At 34.9% G+C, this 22776-nt stretch overlaps 1 protein-coding gene and 2 non-coding genes across 3 annotated transcripts in view; all 3 read right to left on the bottom strand.

Moving 5' to 3' along the window:
* slc25a10a (solute carrier family 25 member 10a) overlaps window positions 1-22776 on the bottom strand; it is a 229429-nt gene that overhangs the window by 66630 nt on the left and 140023 nt on the right. The gene's annotated exons all lie outside the window — the stretch shown is intronic.
* On the bottom strand, window positions 20554-20767 carry LOC141351297 (small nucleolar RNA U3). The gene has a single exon (XR_012359506.1). It is a non-coding gene; the product is annotated as a small nucleolar RNA U3 (small nucleolar RNA).
* Window positions 21775-21988, bottom strand: LOC129436929 (small nucleolar RNA U3). Its single transcript, XR_008642000.2, has one exon. It is a non-coding gene; the product is annotated as a small nucleolar RNA U3 (small nucleolar RNA).

Genomic DNA, 22776 nt, shown 5'->3' with positions numbered 1-22776 from the left:
CGGGTCATGAGTTGCATGCGGTAAGTAAGACTTCTGTCTTATGTTGGAAATAGGTGCGTAAGTGCATATAATGTAAACGACACGAACGTGTAGTGAATCATAAGTTAAATTGTGTTGTGTAGTGAAACAAACTATATAATACTACTCTATAGATTCTCCAGATTAACATCAGAATTGAAAAAACTGTTTGTGTAATGGGAGCATTAAAGGGGCCGTGAATTGGTCGATGTTATTGCTTTATGACGTTGATTGATGTCTACTTATGCATTTCGCGTTGTTTTTACATTCAAAAACATCAAAAGCAATAAGTAATACGCTATTTTGTAACATGGATTAGTGGCTGTCTTGAGAAATGGTTCGTTTGAAGGGGCGGGCCGCATTGAAGACCTGAACGTAAACACCCACTGCTATGATTGGACAGCTTCATTCCCCGTCATTACATGTAGGGAAATGTTTTAAAAACATTAATGTGATAAAAATAGCAGCCGAACACAAATATGTTTGAGACACAAAAGATTCTGGGTGCTAAAGATGATTCACATAAATGACAATACGTATATTAAAGTAGAAACAAAACTCGACGTGACTAAATTACCGTATAAAACACAGTAAGCGTGCATCCGAATCTAAACTGCGTCTAATAAATCCTTATCAATAACTTTGTATATTTCTATTGTGCTTGTGAGGTTGCTTTTACATTCACGTAATGTTAAATACCACAGTTATATGATAAAAAATAAGCTTTGTTGAGTGTTTGACCTTTCAAACGCAACTTGCCTAAATTACCACCGCGGTCAAGCCAGCCGTGGTTTGAAAAAACACGGTCAAGCCAGCCGCGATTCAGATTCTGATGCGCGCCTACTGTGTTGTTTACGGTAATTTCTACACACGTAGCGTTTGAAGATTTGTTGTACCTACTAAACCTATAAGCGCTGTCATTTATGTTGTTTATTATCTCTTGCGCCTGTAATATCCAAGAATGTGTCCGTCTTTGTGAATTAATGATAAGTGTTGCTGTGTTTTTCTGCCAACTGCTCTGGGTGTCTCTCTCGCCCGCTCGTCCGTTCTCTGTCTCTCTCGCCCGCTCGTCCGGTCTCTCTCTCTCTCTCTCTCTCTCTCTCTCTCTCTCTCTCTCTCTCTCTCTTTTGCTCTCTCTCTCTCTCTCTCTCTCTCTCTCTCTCTCTCTCTTGTACGTGTGTTCACTACTTACTCGGATGAGTTAAATGTGACAAAATCATGTCACACTTTTACTAATTGTTTGTTAAATTGTCTGTTTTTTATTTATTTAAGCTATTTTGGGGATTTTCGCCTGGATTTGGCCTACCCAATTTCAAAAGCTTCCCATACCCACATGCAGAGGTTTACATACAAATGTTTGGTATCATTTTACAGGAAACCCTTTGAAATTACATAAATCACTGTTGAAAGTGCTAAACATGGTTGTATGTGATGTCAGTCCTCTAATAAACACAAAAATAAATAGGCGCTTTTTGATGTTTTTTTTCTAAAGTTATTATTTAAAAGTGTATAACTCTGGCCCTGAGTGCCTCAGCTCCCTGCAGACAGTTTTGTTTGATTCCAGCAATTGCCAGCTTACAGAGGAAAAAAGATTTTTTTCTCTATCATAATCTATGCAAAAGTTATTTTACTCCAACTGATGGGAGGAATAATACGCTTATGGAGTTAAATTTCTGCCAAAAAACATTTGAAGTGCTACCATAACCACATACAGTGGAATAAATGCAATTGCTTTATATCATTTTAAAGAAAACCCTTTGAAGTTACATAAAAAGCTGCTGTTTGTGACAAATAGTGTTATTTATGTTGTTTTTCATATGAGGAAACACCAAATTTTCTTTTTATATGTTGTAAATACTGCCTCTGATAGTGTATAACTCTGTTTGTGGGTGCTCTAGCAGACTGCAGACAGTTCTGGTTGTTACCAGCAGCAGACAGTAAACACACAAAAAAAGAATGATCTCTTTAGCATGTCGCATTCAAAAGTTATTTTCATTTTACTGAAGTGTCCGAAAATACATTTTTCATATAAATGTTAATTTTTTGTTTTGGACATATAATAAATAACAAGGGATTATTCATGCACACAACCTAAGAAAATGCTGTGAATGGACTCATTTTTTAGAGTAGGACCTAAGAGAAAAGATGATGTATCATTTGTGGCTATATGTGCTATCTGAGGCAGTCCACACTCAATTTTCCCATATGTTTACAAAAGACGATTTTTTACCTTATTATTCATTCAACTATTGTTGGATATGTGTTGATAATAGAACAAAAATAACACTGTAGCCTTATTCCTGCGAATGAGAGCTTTCATTTGATATAAGACTTGCCCATGTTTGTCATACTTGAAAAATATGAAATATGTGAATATTAAATCATATACAAAATTATGGGGGGGGGTGATAGTGTAAATTAAGTGTAAATAACTTTCTTACAGTAAAAGATTTCTCAAAGTGATGCATATCTGGAGAAAGTAGAGAGTCTAAGCTTTCAAACAGTATCTCATATGTGTTACTGGGGTCCATGATGGATCATTAAAGATTAAAAGAATATTTTATTTGAGTCAAAATACGAAATTTTGTACCCGGGACTGGGTCCTCAGGGTTTAAGAGGTTAACACTATTATTATATAAAATATTTTTCCTGTAGATCACCTATGGTAAGCCTCCTTTATATTAACCTACATGTAAACTTAAATAAAAAATAATTATTTTTACTAAGATATAATGAAATACCAGCAAGTATTTGGCATTCCTATTTCTGTGCTGGGGTGTGCATGTTCTACACTATAAATATAAAACACTACATTTACAAAGTGTACTTAAATTAAGTGTAAATTCCCTCTGCAGACAAACATAAGTGACATATTTTAATATTAGAAAAAATGAACGGTCATATCCTGTAGGGGGCGTCTTATATGCACAGTTAAAATGGACCAACATTACAGCAACATTACAGAGAAATAATCAATTATTTTTGTACTTTGAATGCCTATAGAAGTTGCATTTTTTACAAGTAGAAAAAATGGATGGTCATATCTTGTAGGGAGCATCCTAAACTAAATACACAGTTAAAATGGATCTATATTGCTGCGTGGTTTTGGAGAAGCAGTTGATTTTCTTCATTGAATGAACATAGAAATGACATTTCTTACAAGTAGAAAAAATTGATGGTCATATCATGTAGGGGACGTCCCATACTACATACACAGTTAAAATTGACATATATTACAGAATAGTTTTGGAGAAACAGTTGATGTTCTTCTTTAAATGACCATAGAAATGACATTTCTTACAAGTAGAAAAAATGGACGGTCATATCCTGTAGGGGACATCCTATACTACATACACAGTTCAAATTGACCAACATTACTGCATAGTTTTGGAGAAACAGTTGATTTTCTTCTTTAAATGACTATAGAAATGACATTTCTTACAAGTAGAAAAAATGGACGGCCATATCCTGTAGGGGACATCCTATACTACATACACAGTTCAAATTGACCAACATTACTGCATAGTTTTGGAGAAACAGTTGATTTTCTTCTTTAAATGACTATAGAAATGACATTTCTTACAAGTAGAAAAAACGTACGGTCATATCCTGTAGGGGACGTCCTATACTACATACACAGTTAAAATTGACCAACATTACTGCATAGTTTTGGATAAACAGTTGATTTTCTTCTTTAAATAGCTATAGAAATGACATTTCTTACAAGTAGAAAAAATGGACGGTCGTGTCCTGTGGGGGACGTCCTATATTGCATGCACAGTTGAAATTGGCCAAAATTGCAGCGTGGTTTTGGAGAAACAGTTGATTTTCTTCTTTGAATGACTGTGGAGGTTACATTTCTTGCAAGTAGAAAAAACGTACGGTCATATCCTGTAGGGGACGTCCTATACTACATACACAGTTAAAATTGACCAACATTACTGCATAGTTTTGGATAAACAGTTGATTTTCTTCTTTAAATAGCTATAGAAATGACATTTCTTACAAGTAGAAAAAATGGACGGCCATATCCTGTAGGGGACGTCCTATACTACATACACAGTTCAAATTGACCAACATTACTGCATAGTTTTGGAGAAACAGTTGATTTTCTTCTTTAAATGACTATAGAAATGACATTTCTTACAAGTAGAAAAAACGGACGGTCATATCCTGTAGGGGACATCCTATACTACATACACAGTTAAAATTGACATATATTACAGCATAGTTTTGGAGAAACAGTTGATTTTCTTCTTTAAATGACTATAGAAATGACATTTCTTACAAGTAGAAAAAACGGACGGTCATATCCTGTAGGGGACATCCTATACTACATACACAGTTAAAATTGACATATATTACAGCATAGTTTTGGAGAAACAGTTGATTTTCTTCTTTAAATGACTATAGAAATGACATTTCTTACAAGTAGAAAAAACGGACGGTCATATCCTGTAGGGGACGTCCTATACTACATACACAGTTAAAATTGACATATATTACAGCATAGTTTTGGAGAAACAGTTGATTTTCTTCTTTAAATGACTATAGAAATTACATTTCTTACAAGTAGAAAAAACGGACGGTCATTTCCTGTAGGGGACGTCCTATACTACATGCACAGTTAAAATTGACCAAAATTACTGCATAGTTTTGGAAAAACAGTTGATTTTCTTCTTTAAATAGCTATAGAAATGACATTTCAAGTAGAATAAATGGACGGCCATATCCTGTAGGGGGCATCCTATACAACATACACAGTTAAAATTGACATATATTACAGCATAGTTTTGGAGAAACAGTTGATTTTCTTTTTTAAATAGCTATAGAAATGACATTTCTTACAAGTAGAAAAAATGGACGGTCATATCCTGTAGGGGACGTTCTATACTACATACACAGTTAAAATTGACCAACATTACTGCATAGTTTTGGAGAAACAGTTGGTTTTCTTCTTTAAATGACTATGGAAGTGGCGTTTCTTACAAGTAGAAAAGGCGGACGGTCGTGTCCTGTAGGGGACGTCCTATACTACATACACAGTTAAAATTGACCAAAATTACTGCATAGTTTTGGAGAAACAGTTGATTTTCTTCTTTAAATGACTATAGAAATGACATTTCTTACAAGTAGAAAAAATGGACGCCCATATCCTGTAGGGGACGTCCTATACTACATACACAGTTCAAATTGACCAACATTACTGCATAGTTTTGGAGAAACAGTTGATTTTCTTCTTTAAATGACTATAGAAATGACATTTCTTACAAGTAGAAAAAATGGACGGTCATATCCTGTAGGGGACGTCCTATACTACATGCACAGTTAAAATTGACCAAAATTACTGCATAGTTTTGGAGAAACAGTTGATTTTCTTCTTTAAATGACTATAGAAATGACATTTCTTACAAGTAGAAAAAATGGACGCCCATATCCTGTAGGGGACGTCCTATACTACATACACAGTTAAAATTGACCAACATTACTGCATAGTTTTGGAGAAACAGTTGATTTTCTTCTTTAAATGACTATAGAAATGACATTTCTTACAAGTAGAAAAAATGGACGCCCATATCCTGTAGGGGACGTCCTATACTACATACACAGTTCAAATTGACCAACATTACTGCATAGTTTTGGAGAAACAGTTGATTTTCTTCTTTAAATGACTATAGAAATGACATTTCTTACAAGTAGAAAAAATGGACGGCCATATCCTGTAGGGGACATCCTATACTACATACACAGTTAAAATTGACCAACATTACTGCATAGTTTTGGAGAAACAGTTGATTTTCTTCTTTAAATGACTATAGAAATGACATTTCTTACAAGTAGAAAAAATGGACGGTCATATCCTGTAGGGGACGTCCCACACCACATACACAATTAAAATTGACCAAAATTACAGCATAGTTTTGGAGAAACAGTTGATTTTCCTCTTTAAATGACTATAGAAATGACATTTCTTACAAGTAGAAAAAATGGACGGTCATATCCTGTAGGGGACGTCCTATACTACATACACAGTTAAAATTGACCAAAATTACAGTATAGTTTTGGAGAAACAGTTGATTTTCTTCTTTAAATGACTATAGAAATGACATTTCTTACAAGTAGAAAAAATGGACGGCCATATCCTGTAGGGGACGTCCTATACTACATACACAGTTCAAATTGACCAACATTACTGCATAGTTTTGGAGAAACAGTTGATTTTCTTCTTTAAATGACTATAGAAATGACATTTCTTACAAGTAGAAAAAACGTACGGTCATATCCTGTAGGGGACATCCTATACTACATACACAGTTAAAATTGACCAACATTACTGCATAGTTTTGGATAAACAGTTGATTTTCTTCTTTAAATAGCTATAGAAATGACATTTCTTACAAGTAGAAAAAATGGACGGCCATATCCTGTAGGGGACGTTCTATACTACATACACAGTTCAAATTGACCAACATTACTGCATAGTTTTGGAGAAACAGTTGATTTTCTTCTTTAAATGACTATAGAAATGACATTTCTTACAAGTAGAAAAAACGTACGGTCATATCCTGTAGGGGACGTCCTATACTACATACACAGTTAAAATTGACCAACATTACTGCATAGTTTTGGATAAACAGTTGATTTTCTTCTTTAAATAGCTATAGAAATGACATTTCTTACAAGTAGAAAAAATGGACGGCCATATCCTGTAGGGGACGTCCTATACTACATACACAGTTCAAATTGACCAACATTACTGCATAGTTTTGGAGAAACAGTTGATTTTCTTCTTTAAATGACTATAGAAATGACATTTCTTACAAGTAGAAAAAACGGACGGTCATATCCTGTAGGGGACATCCTATACTACATACACAGTTGAAGTTGACGTATATTGCAGCATGGTTTTGGAGAAACAGTTGATTTTCTTCTTTAAATGACTATAGAAATGACATTTCTTACAAGTAGAAAAAACGGACGGTCATATCCTGTAGGGGACGTCCTATACTACATACACAGTTGAAATGGACATATATTGCAGCATAGTTTTGGAGAAACAGTTGATTTTCTTCTTTAAATGACTATGGAGATGACACTTCTTACAAGTAGAAGAAATGGACGGCCATGTCCTGTGGGGGACGTCCTATACTACATACACAGTTAAAATTGACCAACATTACTGCATAGTTTTGGAGAAACAGTTGATTTTCTTCTTTAAATGACTATAGAAATGACATTTCTTACAAGTAGAAAAAACGGACGGTCATATCCTGTAGGGGACGTCCTATACTACATACACAGTTAAAATTGACCAACATTACTGCATAGTTTTGGAGAAACAGTTGATTTTCTTCTTTAAATGACTATAGAAATGACATTTCTTACAAGTAGAAAAAATGGACGGTCCCATATCCTGTAGGGGACGTCCTATACTACATACACAGTTAAAATTGACCAACATTACTGCATAGTTTTGGAGAAACAGTTGATTTTCTTCTTTAAATGACTATAGAAATGACATTTCTTACAAGTAGAAAAAATGGACGGTCATATCCTGTAGGGGACGTCCTATACTACATACACAGTTAAAATTGACCAACATTACTGCATAGTTTTGGAGAAACAGTTGATTTTCTTCTTTAAATGACTATAGAAATGACATTTCTTACAAGTAGAAAAAATGGACGCCCATATCCTGTAGGGGACGTCCTATACTACATACACAGTTAAAATTGACCAACATTACTGCATAGTTTTGGAGAAACAGTTGATTTTCTTCTTTAAATGACTATAGAAATGACATTTCTTACAAGTAGAAAAAATGGACGGTCCATATCCTGTAGGGGACGTCCTATACTACATACACAGTTAAAATTGACCAACATTGCTGCATAGTTTTGGAGAAACAGTTGATTTTCTTCTTTAAATGACTATAGAAATTACATTTCTTACAAGTAGAAAAAATGGACGGTCATATCATGTAGGGGACGTCCTATACTACATACACAGTTAAAGTTGACATATATTACAGCATAGTTTTGGAGAAACAGTTGATTTTCTTCTTTAAATGACTATAGAAATGACATTTCTTACAAGTAGAAAAAATGGACGGTCATATCCTGTAGGGGACGTCCTATACTACATACACAGTTAAAATTGACCAACATTACTGCATAGTTTTGGATAAACAGTTGATTTTCTTCTTTAAATAGCTATAGAAATGACATTTCTTACAAGTAGAAAAAATGGACGGCCATATCCTGTAGGGGACGTCCTATACTACATACACAGTTCAAATTGACCAACATTACTGCATAGTTTTGGAGAAACAGTTGATTTTCTTCTTTAAATGACTATAGAAATGACATTTCATACAAGTAGAAAAAACTGACGGTCATATCCTGTAGGGGACGTCCGATACTAAATACACAGTTAAAATGGACATATATTACAGCATAGTTTTGGAGAAACAGTTGATTTTCTTCTTTAAATGACTATAGAAATGACATTTCTTACAAGTAGAAAAAACGGACGGTCGTGTCCTGTAGGGGACGTCCTATTATGCATGCGCAGTTGGAATTGACATATGTTGCAGCATAGTTTTGGAGAAACAGTTGATTTTCTTCTTTGAATGGCTGTAGAGGTTACATTTCTTACAAGTAGAAAAAACGGACGGTCATTTCCTGTAGGGGACGTCCTATACTACATGCACAGTTAAAATTGACCAAAATTACTGCATAGTTTTGGAAAAACAGTTGATTTTCTTCTTTAAATAGCTATAGAAATGACATTTCAAGTAGAATAAATGGACGGCCATATCCTGTAGGGGACGTCCTATACTACATACACAGTTAAAATTGACCAACATTACTGCATAGTTTTGGAGAAACAGCTCATTCTCTTTTCAAAATGACTATAGAAATTACATTTCTTACAAGTAGAAAAAACGGACGGTCATATCCTGTAGGGGACGTCCTATACTACATACACAGTTAAAATTGACCAACATTACTGCATAGTTTTGGAGAAACAGTTGATTTTCTTCTTTAAATGAATAAATAAATGACATTTCTTAAAAGTAGAAAAAATGGACGGTCATATCATGTATGGGACGTCCTATACTACATACACAGTTAAAATTGACCAACATTACTGCATAGTTTTGGAGAAACAGTTGATTTTCTTCTTTAAATGACTATAGAAATGACATTTCTTACAAGTAGAAAAAATGGACGGTCATATCCTGTAGGGGACGTCCTATACTACATACACAGTTAAAATTGACCAACATTACTGCATAGCCTTGGAGAAACAGTTGGTTTTCTTCTTTAAATGACTATAGAAATGACATTTCTTACAAGTAGAAAAAATGGACGGTCATATCCTGTAGGGGACGTCCTATACTACATACACAGTTAAAATTGACCAAAATTACAGCATAGTTTTGGAGAAACAGTTGATTTTCTTCTTTAAATTACTATAGAAATTACATTTCTTACAAGTAGAAAAAAGGGACGGTCATATCCTGTAGGGGACGTCCTATACTACATACACAGTTAAAATTGACCAACATTACTGCATAGCCTTGGAGAAACAGTTGACTTCCCTCTCCAAATGACCATAGAAATGTCATTTCTTACAAGTAGAAAAAATGGACGGTCACATCCCGCAGGGGACGCCCCACACCACATACACAGCCAAAATCGACCAACATTACTGCATAGCCCTGGAGAAACAGCCGATCCTCTTCTCCAAATGACTATAGAAATGACATTTCTTACAAGTAGAAAAAACGGACGGCCATATCCTGTAGGGGCAATCCTATACTACATACACAGTTAAAATTGACCAACATTACTGCATAGTTTTGGAGAAACAGTTGATTTTCTTCTTTGAATGACTATGGAAATGACATTTCTTACAGGTGGAGAAAATGGACGGTCGTGTCCTGTGGGGGACGTCCTGTACTACATACACAGTTAAAATTGACATATATTACAGCATAGTTTTGGAGAAACAGTTGATTTTCTACTTTAAATGACTTTAGAAATGACATTTCTTACAAGTAGAAAAAATGGACGGTCATATCCTGTAGGGGACGTCCTATACTACATACACAGTTAAAATTGACCAAAATTACTGCATAGTTTTGGAGAAACAGTTGATTTTCTTCTTTAAATGACTATAGAAATGACATTTCCTACAAGTAGAAAAAATGAACAATCACATCCCGCAGGGGGCATTTCACACTACATAAACAGCTATATGAGAACTAATATTACTGTATAATTAGGGAGAAACAGTCAATATTCTTCTTTTAATAGATATAGAAATAAATTTCTTACAGGTAGAAAAATTGACATTATTTACTATGGGGGTGTTTTTTTTACTTTAAGAACTGTCATTTCTATAGCCAATTTAAGAAGAAAATTACTTATTTCATCATAATTCTGCAGTAATATACGTCCATTTTAAATGTGTATGTAGTATGGGACGCCCCCTACAGGATATGACCATCCATTTTTTCTACTTGTAAGAAATGTCATTTCTATAGTCATTTAAAGAAGAAAATCAACTGTTTCTCCAAAACTATGCAGTAATGTTGGTCAATTTTAACTGTGTATGTAGTATAGGACGTCCCCTACAGGATATGGCCGTCCATTTTTTCTACTTGTAAGAAATGTCATTTCTATAGCTATTTAAAGAAGAAAATCAACTGTTTCTCCAAAACTATGCAGTAATGTTGGTCAATTTTAACTGTGTATGTAGTATAGGACGTCCCCTACAGGATATGACTGTCCGTTTTTTCTACTTGTAAGAAATGTCATTTCTATAGTCATTTAAAGAAGAAAATCAACTGTTTCTCCAAAACTATGCAGTAATGTTTGTCAATTTTAACTGTGTATGTAGTATAGGACGTCCCCTACAGGATATGACCGTCCATTTTTTCTACTTGTAAGAAATGTAATTTCTATAGCTATTTAAAGAAGAAAATCAACTGTTTCTCCAAAACTATGCAGTAATGTTGGTCAATTTTAACTGTGTATGTAGTATAGGATGCCCCCTATGATATGACCGTCCATTTATTCTACTTGTAAGAAATGTCATTTCTATAGTCATTTAAAGAAGAAAATCAACTGTTTCTCCAAAACTATGCAGTAATGTTGGTCAATTTTAACTGTGTATGTAGTACAGGACGTCCCCTACAGGATATGACCATCCATTTCTTCTACTTGTAAGAAATGTCATTTCTATAGCTATTTAAAGAAGAAAATCAGCTGTTTCTCCAAGGCTATGCTATAATGTATGTCAATTTTAACTGTATATGTAGTATAGGACGTCCCCTACAGGATATGACTGTCAGTTTTTTCTACTTGTAAGAAATGTAATTTCTATAGCTATTTAAAGAAGAAAATCAACTGTTTCTCCAAAAATATGCAGTAATGTTGGTCAATTTTAACTGTGTATGTAGTATAGGACGTCCCCTACAGGATATGGCCGTCCATTTTTTCTACTTGTAAGAAATGTCATTTCTATAGTCATTTAAAGAAGAAAATCAACTGTTTCTCCAAAACTATGCAGTGGTGTTGGTCGGTTTTGACTGTGTATGTGGTGTAGGGCGTCCCCTACAGGATATGACCATCCATTTTTTCTACTTGTAAGAAATGTCATTTCTATAGATATTTAAAGAAGAAAATCAACTGTTTCTCCAAAACTATGCTGTAATATATGTCCATTTTAACTGTGTATGTAGTATAGTATGCCCCCTACAGGATATGACTGTCCATTTTTTCTACTTGTAAGAAATGTAATTTCTATAGTCATTTAAAGAAGAAAATCAACTGTTTCTCCAAAACTATGCTGTAATATATGTCAATTTTAACTGTGTATGTAGTATAGGACGTCCCCTAAAGCAGTGATTCCCAACCGGGGGTACGCGTACCCCAGGGGGTACGTGAAGAGTTTCCAGGGGGTACGCGAAAAGATTTATATTTTGCTTTCATCTCATTTACTTTTAATAAAAATGTCTTTCGTTTGTCCAGTCATTTACCTAAGATTGATTTTTGTGAGGAAAGCATTGTAAAAAGGACAACTTTGTAATTTTAATCTTATCATTAACATAATTAGCCGTCAAGAGTAAATGCGCTGCATGATCCAAAACGCAATAGCGATGTCCAACTCAAGAACGATCTCACTATTATTAATGAACCTGAATAGTTTCTAAAGACACAAATTTTATTAACTATTAATAATCTTCAAATAATGTTATAATATTCATTCCCGCTGCCATTGCATTTTCAAATGATGCAAAAAAAAAAACATATGTTGGCCGTATGTATTTTTTTGTATTTATAGAGAATGTTTTAACACATTTTGTTTCTCTTTATATTTGATCAGAATAATTTAATTATTTGCACACTTTAATTATCAGTAACTTAAATTGAGATTTTAGTAAATTTAGGGCATTTACTAAAAAGGACATGAGAGCTCAATTCCAAATAAGCGCCGGAGTGGAAAATTTGCGTGTGATTTACTACAAAGGCGCAAATAAAATACACAGGCACAAAAATAACATAAGCACATTTCTATAATGACCATTGCAATCTACTAAGAGCAGCGCAAATTAGTACAGGGTCGCAAATAAGAGACCTCGGCAGGACATCGCAATGTAAATGCGGACTGCGGAGTGTGTAATTCCACTTAAGTAGAACCGGAGGACGAAAGATGAAGGGTAAAAGAAGTTTAAAACACCTGATTTGACTTCTCCTCGTGACTTCTCCTCTTTTCTCCAGCAAATTAAACATAGCATGACTTGGCAAACTATATATTTTTTAAAGTATGTTCCTCTGGCAAAATGTAATACTCTCCTCGCATTAATGTTGCTTCTAAAAGGAAAACTTCCACAAATGCATATGCAATAAGGTCCCAAAAATAACACCTTTTCAGAGCTAAATATCTACTGCATGTCTTTAGTAAGTTCAGTCATTATTTAACGCCAAAATTATGGTTTGCGCAAGCTGTCAGTAAATCTGGCCCTTAAAGGGGTCATATGATGAAATTTTTTAATTTGTAAAATAAGTCTTTGGCGTTCCCAGAGTACATATGTGAAGTTTTATCTCAAAACACCCTACAGATCATTAATTATAGCATGTCAAAATTGCCATTTTGTAGGCCTGAGCAAAATGTGCCGTTTTTGGGTGTGTCTTTTAAAATGCAAATGAGCTGATAAAATGCAAACACTGATCACAATGATAGTGGTTTGTTGAAATAAACATGCCTCATCAGTCAGTGCTTTTTACTTTAATGTTTAAATTAATTAATTAATTAATATTACTAATTATTTGTCTTTAAAACACAACTTTGGTTTAGTTTCGATGAAGGGGTACTTGAGCCTTACTGATAGGGCTGTGGGGGGTACTTAGGGCTAAAAAGGTTGGGAACCACTGCCCTAAAGGATATGACCATCCATTTTTTCTACTTGTAAGAAATGTCATTTCTATAGTCATTTAAAGAAGAAAATCAACTGTTTCTCCAAAACTATGCAGTAATGTTGGTCAATTTTAACTATGTATGTAGTATAGGATGCCCCCTACAGGATATGACTGTCCGTTTTTTCTACTTGTAAGAAATGTCATTTCTATAGCTATTTAAAGAAGAAAATCAACTGTTTCTCCAAAACTATGCAGTAATGTTGGTCAATTTTAACTATGTATGTAGTATAGGATGCCCCCTACATGATATGACCGTCCGTTTTTTCTACTTGTAAGAAATGTCATTTCTATAGCTATTTAAAGAAGAAAATCAACTGTTTCTCCAAAACTATGCAGTAATGTTGGTCAAATTTAACTGTGTATGTAGTATAGGATGCCCCCTACATGATATGACCGTCCGTTTTTTCTACTTGTAAGAAATGTCATTTCTATAGCTATTTAAAGAAGAAAATCAACTGTTTCTCTAAAACTATGCAGTAATGTTGGTCAAATTTAACTGTGTATGTAGTATAGGATGCCCCCTACATGATATGACCATCCGTTTTTTCTACTTGTAAGAAATGTCATTTCTATAGCTATTTAAAGAAGAAAATCAACTGTTTCTCCAAAACTATGCAGTAATGTTGGTCAATTTTAACTGTGTATGTAGTATAGGACGTCCCCTACAGGATATGGCCGTCCATTTATTCTACTTGAAATGTCATTTCTATAGCTATTTAAAGAAGAAAATCAACTGTTTCTCCAAAACTATGCTGTAATATATGTCCATTTTAACTTTGTATGTAGTATAGTATGCCCCCTACAGGATATGACTGTCCATTTTTTCTACTTGTAAGAAATTTAATTTCTATAGTCATTTAAAGAAGAAAATCAACTGTTTCTCCAAAACTATGCTGTAATATATGTCAATTTTAACTGTGTATGTAGTATAGGACGTCCCCTAAAAAATATGACCATCCATTTTTTCTACTTGTAAGAAATGTCATTTCTATAGTCATTTAAAGAAGAAAATCAACTGTTTCTCCAAAACTATGCAGTAATGTTGGTCAATTTTAACTATGTATGTAGTATAGGACGTCCCCTACAGGATATGACTGTCCGTTTTTTCTACTTGTAAGAAATGTCATTTCTATAGCTATTTAAAGTAGAAAATCAACTGTTTCTCCAAAACTATGCAGTAATTTTGGTCAATTTGAACTGTGTATGTAGTATAGGATGCCCCCTACATGATATGATCGTCCGTTTTTTCTACTTGTAAGAAATGTCATTTCTATAGCTATTTAAAGAAGAAAATCAACTGTTTCTCCAAAACTATGCAGTAATGTTGGTCAAATTTAACTGTGTATGTAGTATAGGATGCCCCCTACATGATATGACCGTCCGTTTTTTCTACTTGTAAGAAATGTCATTTCTATAGCTATTTAAAGAAGAAAATCAACTGTTTCTCCAAAACTATGCAGTAATGTTGGTCAATTTGAACTGTGTATGTAGTATAGGATGTCCCCTACAGGATATGACTGTCCGTTTTTTCTACTTGTAAGAAATGTCACTTCCATAGTCATTCAAAGCAGAAAATCAACCGTCTCTCCAAAACCACGCAGCAATGTTGGTCAATTCCAACTGCGCATGTAGTATAGGACGTCCCCCACAGGATATGACTGTCCATTTTTTCTACTTGTAAGAAATGTCATTTCTATAGCTATTTAAAGAAGAAAATCAACTGTTTCTCCAAAACTATGCAGTAATGTTGGTCAATTTTAACTGTGCATGTAGTATAGGACGTCCCCTACATGATATGACCGTCCGTTTTTTCTACTTGTAAGAAATGTCATTTCTATAGCTATTTAAAGAAGAAAATCAACTGTTTCTCCAAAACTATGCAGTAATGTTGGTCAATTTTAACTGTGCATGTAGTATAGGATGCCCCCTACAGGATATGACTGTCCGTTTTTTCTACTTGTAAGAAATGTAATTTCTATAGCTATTTAAAGAAGAAAATCAACTGTTTCTCCAAAACTATGCTGTAATATATGTCAATTTTAACTGTATATGTAGTATAGGACGTCCCCTACAGGATATGACTGTCAGTTTTTTCTAGTTGTAAGAAATGTCATTTCTATAGATATTTAAAGAAGAAAATCAACTGTTTCTCCAAAACTATGCAGTAATGTTGGTCAATTTTAACTGTGTATGTAGTATAGGACGTCCCCTACAGGATATGGCCGTCCATTTATTCTTCTTGAAATGTCATTTCTATAGCTATTTAAAAAAGAAAATCAACTGTTTCTCCTAAACTATGCAGTAATTTTGGTCAATTTTAACTGTGTATGTAGTATAGGACGTCCCCTACAGGATATGACTGTCCGTTTTTTCTACTTGTAAGAAATGTCTTTTCTATAGCTATTTAAAGTAGAAAATCAACTGTTTCTCCAAAACTATGCAGTAATTTTGGTCAATTTGAACTGTGTATGTAGTATAGGATGCCCCCTACATGATATGATCGTCCGTTTTTTCTACTTGTAAGAAATGTCATTTCTATAGCTATTTAAAGAAGAAAATCAACTGTTTCTCCACGGTCCGTTTTTTCTACTTGTAAGAAATGTCATTTCTATAGCTATTTAAAGAAGAAAATCAACTGTTTCTCTAAAACTATGCAGTAATGTTGGTCAATTTGAACTGTGTATGTAGTATAGGATGTCCCCTACAGGATATGACTGTCCGTTTTTGCTACTTGTAAGAAATGTCATTTCTATAGTCATTTAAAGAAGAAAATCAACTGTTTCTCCAAAACTATGCAGTAATGTTGGTCAATTTTAACTGTGCATGTAGTATAGGACGTCCCCTATGATATGACCGTCCGTTTTTTCTACTTGTGGGAAGTGTCATTTCTGTGGTCATTTGGAGTGGAGAATCGGCTGTTTCTCCAAAACTATGCTGTAATATATGTCAATTTTAACTGTGTATGTAGTATAGGATGTCCCCTACAGGATATGACCGTCCGTTTTTTCTACTTGTAAGAAATGTCATTTCTATAGTCATTTAAAGAAGAAAATCAACTGTTTCTCCAAAACCATGCCGCAATATATGTCAATTTCAACTGTGTATGTAGTACAGGACGTCCCCCACAGGACATGACCGTCCGTTCTCTCTACCCGTAAGCAACGTCACCTCTACAGCCATTCAAAGAAGAAAATCAACTGTTTCTCCAAAACCACGCAGCAATTTTGGTCAATTTCAACTGTGCATGCAGTACAGGACGTCCCCTATGATATGACCGTCCGTTTTTTCTACTTGTAAGAAATGTCATTTCTATAGTCATTTAAAGAAGAAAATCAACTGTTTCTCCAAAACTATGCAGTAATGTTGGTCAATTTGAACTGTGTATGTAGTATAGGATGTCCCCTACAGGATATGACTGTCGGTTTTTTCTACTTGTAGGAAATGTCATTTCCACAGTCATCTAAAGAAGAAAATCAACTGTTTCTCCAAAACCACGCAGCAATGTTGGTCAACTCCAACTGTGCATGCAGCATAGGACGTCCCCTACAGGATATGACTGTCCATTTTTTCTACTTGTAAGAAATGTCATTTCTATAGCTATTTAAAGAAGAAAATCAACTGTTTCTCCAAAACTATGCAGTAATGTTGGTCAATTTTAACTGTGCATGTAGTATAGGACGTCCCCTATGATATGACCGTCCGTTTTTTCTACTTGTAAGAAATGTCATTTCTATAGCTATTTAAAGAAGAAAATCAACTGTTTCTCCAAAACTATGCAGTAATGTTGGTCAATTTTAACTGTGTATGTAGTATAGGATGCCCCCTACAGGATATGACTGTCTGTTTTTTCTACTTGTAAGAAATGTAATTTCTATAGCTATTTAAAGAAGAAAATCAACTGTTTCTCCAAAACTGTGCTGTAATTTTGGTCAATTTTAACTGTGTGTGTAGTATAGGACGTCCCCTACAAGATATGACTGTCCGTGTTTTCTACTTGTAAGAAATGTCATTTCTATAGCTATTTAAAGAAGAAAATCAACTGTTTCTCCAAAACTATGCAGTAATTTTGGTCAATTTTAACTGTGTATGTAGTATAGGACGTCCCCTACAGGATATGACTGTCCGTTTTTTCTAGTTGTAAGAAATGTCATTTCTATAGATATTTAAAGAAGAAAATCAACTGTTTCTCCAAAACTATGCAGTAATGTTGGTCAATTTTAACTGTGTATGTAGTATAGGACGTCCCCTACAGGATATGGCCGTCCATTTATTCTACTTGAAATGTCATTTCTATAGCTATTTAAAGAAGAAAATCAACTGTTTCTCCTAAACTATGCAGTAATTTTGGTCAATTTGAACTGTGTATGTAGTATAGGACGTCCCCTACAGGAAATGACCGTCCATTTTTTCTACTTGTAAGAAATGTCATTTCTATAGATATTTAAAGAAGAAAATCAACTGTTTCTCCAAAACTATGCAGTAATGTTGGTCAATTTTAACTGTGTATGTAGTATAGGATGCCCCCTACATGATATGACCGTCCGTTTTTTTCTACTTGTAAGAAATGTCATTTCTATAGATATTTAAAGAAGAAAATCAACTGTTTCTCCAAAACTATGCTGTAATATATGTCCATTTTAACTGTGTATGTAGTATAGGATGCCCCCTACAGGATCTGACTGTCCATTTATTCTACTTGTAAAAAAGCAATTTTTAAAGCATTAAAATAAAAAAAAAAATGCTTATTTCTCGGTTATGCTGCATATATAACAACACCCTTGACAAATACTGTTAAAAATCTCCATTACTGTAATCATAATTTAAGTTCGGTGAATATTTTACTGTAACTATTGCAAGTAATAGTAAGTGTTCAATATTACTGTAAGCAGCACTTGTATTTTGTAAAAAGTCAGCAATTCAACTGCAAATTTTGCCAATTTGCATCATCTCTGATGTCCTGCTCTTTACCATACTCTTCATCTGCCTCTCAGACTGTTTCCAATCCACACAATTGGTAAAAAAATACCATTAGAAAAAAGTGTTGTTTTAGCAGAGGGAATTTACACTTTGTAAATGTACTCTTTTCGTTGATAAATTTGTCTTTAAATCTTAAAATAATCTTATTAACATGTACTCAACTGTGCAATTTGTTAAATACTTTTAATTGGTATATTTGTAGTGTACAACATGTACACTTTAGCACAAAGTAGGAATGTTAAATAACAAATTTGCTGGTATTTCATTATATTTTAGTAAATTAAAAATAACTATTTTACAAGTTTAAATGTAGGGTAATATAAAGGAGACGTACCATAGGTGATCTACAGGAAAAATATTTTATTAAATAATAGTATTAAAAAACAAACAAATTAATTAGTGAAACATGATTTTGTGACATTTAACCCAGTAAGGAAAGTGAACACATAGATACATTACACACACACACAGACACACGCACACAGAGAGAGAGATGTAAAGCAGAGACGAATCCTCACTAAATACAGACTCAGTGATCACAGTCTGGCAATAGAGAAAGGCCGACATAGACAAACATGGCTCCCAAAAGAAGAGCGAATCTGTGTCCATTGTGACAGTGATGAGATCGAGACAGAGACACACTTTCTCCTTTACTGTGGTAAATATAAAGAGCTTAGAGAAAAACACTTTGACAAAATCTCAAAGCTCATACCAGAGTTTCATAGCTCTTCAGATTCAGATCAAATGAAGATGTTACTGGGGGAAGACAGACACCCATCAGCTGCTGCTACATTCATTTATCAGTTACACACCATCAGAAATAATCTACAGCCCTGATCTTATACAGTACTTTTATTTACCCTTTCATGTGCCTCCGTAAATGTACATTTGTATACTTCAAATATTTCTATTTCAAAGACTGTAAATATCCTCTAATTCTATTTTATTTTATTTGCAGTAGTACTTCATCCATCACCCAGCACCTTAGCTTAATTGCACCTTAATATTTGCTACTATTGTGTTGTTGTATGTTTCTTGTTTTGTGTATAATGCTTTGGCAATATTGTAAGTGACACAATCATGCCAATAAAGTTCTTTAAATTGAAATTGAAATTGAGAGAGAGAGAGAAAGAGCGAGAGAGGGGGGGGGCGAGCGACGCGCGCGCACACACGCACGCACAGAGAGAGGGAAAGAAAGAGCGAGCGAGCGAGCGAGACGCCCGGAGCAGTGTATGACGACACCTTCAAACGAAATTACCGGAAACAACACAGTAGGCGCGCATCAGAATCTCAATCGCGGCTGGCTTGACCGTGTTTTTTCAAACCACGGCTGGCTTGACCGCAATAAAGTAAAATGTCTTACTGTGAATTATACTGCTGTGTCATTGTTGTCAGATCCAATATAAGTGGTGCTTCTGAGTCTCTCTGCAAATCCAGCATCGACTTCTTTACAAATGAATCCATGTCCACAACGTTAACAAACGCTCCCCACACGAGCTGGAACTTCTTCAAAAGCAAACTTTATCCAAGCATATTGCTAATGTTAAGTTCCAAGCCTCCGAATTGAAGTATTTAGCTTCTGTGTTGTTCCCATGGTTGTTCCCACGCGGTTCTCGAAAATGCGTTTCCATGGTATCATAAAAGATCACCGCGTCAAAATAAAAGTCTCTCAGAAAAAAATGTATTTAAAAAGTCATTTTGGTTAAATTTGTCAATTTTTAAAGACATGTTTACTTACTGAGACACACGTGTCACGCGAGCGGGGCTACAAAAGTAGACTTGTCCTTTTGGTTATGGGGAGGTGTTTCAATTCTACTTTGACGTCATAGATTTCCGAATTTTTCACTGGAGTGTTTAGCTGGCTTGGTGCCAAAGACGGTTATATTTCAGTAGCACGGACGTTTTCAGTTCTGAAACTTGCAGGATGTTCTTTTAAGTATGATGACCTCTTATATAACAAATTATCAAGTTAAAATTGAGTTTTTAATTCACCGCTCCTTTAATACACGTTTTCACAAACAAGTCAACCTTCATTGCATTCATTTTCTTAATCTCAAACAACAAACCCACTCTGATCATGCGCTTCTCCTCTTTAATCTTTTTAAGAGTAAAGAACATTCATCAATAGCAATGATCTGTGATAATCATCACCAACCATTCCTTGATTCATGCTCAGAGAAACACATCAACACTCTTCATCGTGGTTCAAGAGACTCAACACTTTTGAAACACATTTCCTAGTTTAAAACTATAGAAATGATCCCTGAAAGCATAGTCTTGATGTCTCACCGCACTTACCAAACACACCTTCAGAGAGACGATGAACCTCAATGACGGTAAGTTGTGGCTTTATGATTCTGAGAGGGACAAAATGCTCAAAAACACAAAACTACACAACCTTTCAGCATGGACTGTAGTTAATGAATGTGTGTGCAAATCTGTTAATAATGCGTTATTTATAGCAGTAAGGATACAATGGTGGCATGGGCAGTCGTAGCCTATTCATTAGAGAGTCGGGATTGTGACCCTGAGAGTTGCCGTTTCAATTTTCACAGCCTGCAGGTTGGATTTTGTTGGGGTTTTGCTGTCGTGGACAGATTTCCAAGGTCTGTAACAAAACAACAACCAAATTGGAGATCATTGCAGTCAGCACAGGTCATTAAGTATAAGTATGTCAGCAACGTGATTCGCACCTGTCTCAAGCTATCACAGACGACACAATATTTTAAAACCTGTTTGATATTATCCCCACAGGATCTCGTAATGTGAGCAACACAATGACAATTTGTAAGTAATCCAGCCAATCCCAGCGCAGATGGTATAAACAGAGAAAGGTCAATCAATTGATGGGAAGGTTGATCGTCCATTCATGAAGTAATGGCCTGATCATTGAATTTCTCACCAGAATTTATGTGAGAAAAAAGTATCTTCGCTGATGGTCGGGAAGCCTCTTTATCGAGTGTTTTGTAGTATATGCACCTCGTCAGTAGTGTGTGGTGTGTAGCATGCGTGCAGTTATACCACGACAACAACGTGAACAGAAACCTTGTTGTGCAATGTGAGCAACACAAGAGATTTAGGTAGTTTTTCAATCCTGTAGTGTGAACTTGCAATAACTAACACTAATAGTGCACTCTACCATAAATCCATCAGAATGTTTGTTGAAAAAAGCAAAAACTAAGATACTGTCACATCACAGCAAAACACATGCATTTTAACACTTGACTACACAACTGAAAACAAATAAACGTTCATTGCAATCTTTCTTTTCAACTGAAATAACAAACCCACTCTGATCATGCACTTCTCTTCTTTAATCTTATTAAGATTAAAGAACATTCATCAATAGCAATGATCTGTGATAATTATCACCAACCATTTCTTGATTCACGCTCAGAGAAACACATCAACACTCTTCATCGTGGTTCAAGAGACTCAACTCTTTAAAAACACACTTCCTAGTTTAAAACTATAGAAATGATCCCTGAAAGCATAGTCTTGACATCTCACCGCATTTACCGAACACACCTTCAGAGAGACGATGAACCTCAATGACGGTAAATTGTGGCTTTATGATTCTGAGAGGGACAAAATGCTCAGAAACACAAAACTATAAAACCTTTCAGCATGGACTGTAGTTAATAAATTGATGTGTACTAATCTGTTAATTACAATTCGTTATTTATAGTATTAAGGATACAGCAGTGGCATGGGCAGTTGTAGCCTATTTGTTAGAAAGTCGAGCTTGTAACCCAAGAGTTGCCGGTTTGAGTCTCGTGGTTTGCAGGCTGCGACTTGTTCCAGATTGGATTTTGGCGGGATTTTGCTGTTGTTGACAAATATCCAAGGTCTGCGACAAAACCCTCAAATCGCGACCAAATCGGAGCTCATTGTGGTCGTCGAAGGTCAATAAGTATAAGTATGTCATCATCGTGATTCGAAGCTATCACAGACGCCACAATATTTTCAAACATGTTTGATATTAAGCCTATTGACAACTTGTAAGTAATCCAGCCAATCCCAGTGCAGATCGTATTAACAGAGAAAAGTCAACTAATTGAAGGGCAGGTTGATCGTCCATTCATGAAGTAATTGCCTGATCGTTGAAATTTCTCACCAGAATTTATGTGAGAAAATGTAATTTCCCTGATGGTCGGGAACGCCTCTTTATCGAGTGTTTTGTAGTCAAATCCTCATCAGTGGTGTGTTGTGTGTAGTAGTGATGTTCGGTGCTTTAAAGTGCGTGTTGCAGGTTAACCACCACTGTCGATTAATGGGTACATAAATC

Source organism: Misgurnus anguillicaudatus, chromosome 19, assembly GCF_027580225.2.
Source record: "Misgurnus anguillicaudatus chromosome 19, ASM2758022v2, whole genome shotgun sequence".
NCBI lineage: Eukaryota > Metazoa > Chordata > Actinopteri > Cypriniformes > Cobitidae > Misgurnus > Misgurnus anguillicaudatus.
The sequence above is the reverse complement of the archived record's forward strand: the minus strand, read 5'-3'. Positions and strand labels throughout refer to the sequence as shown.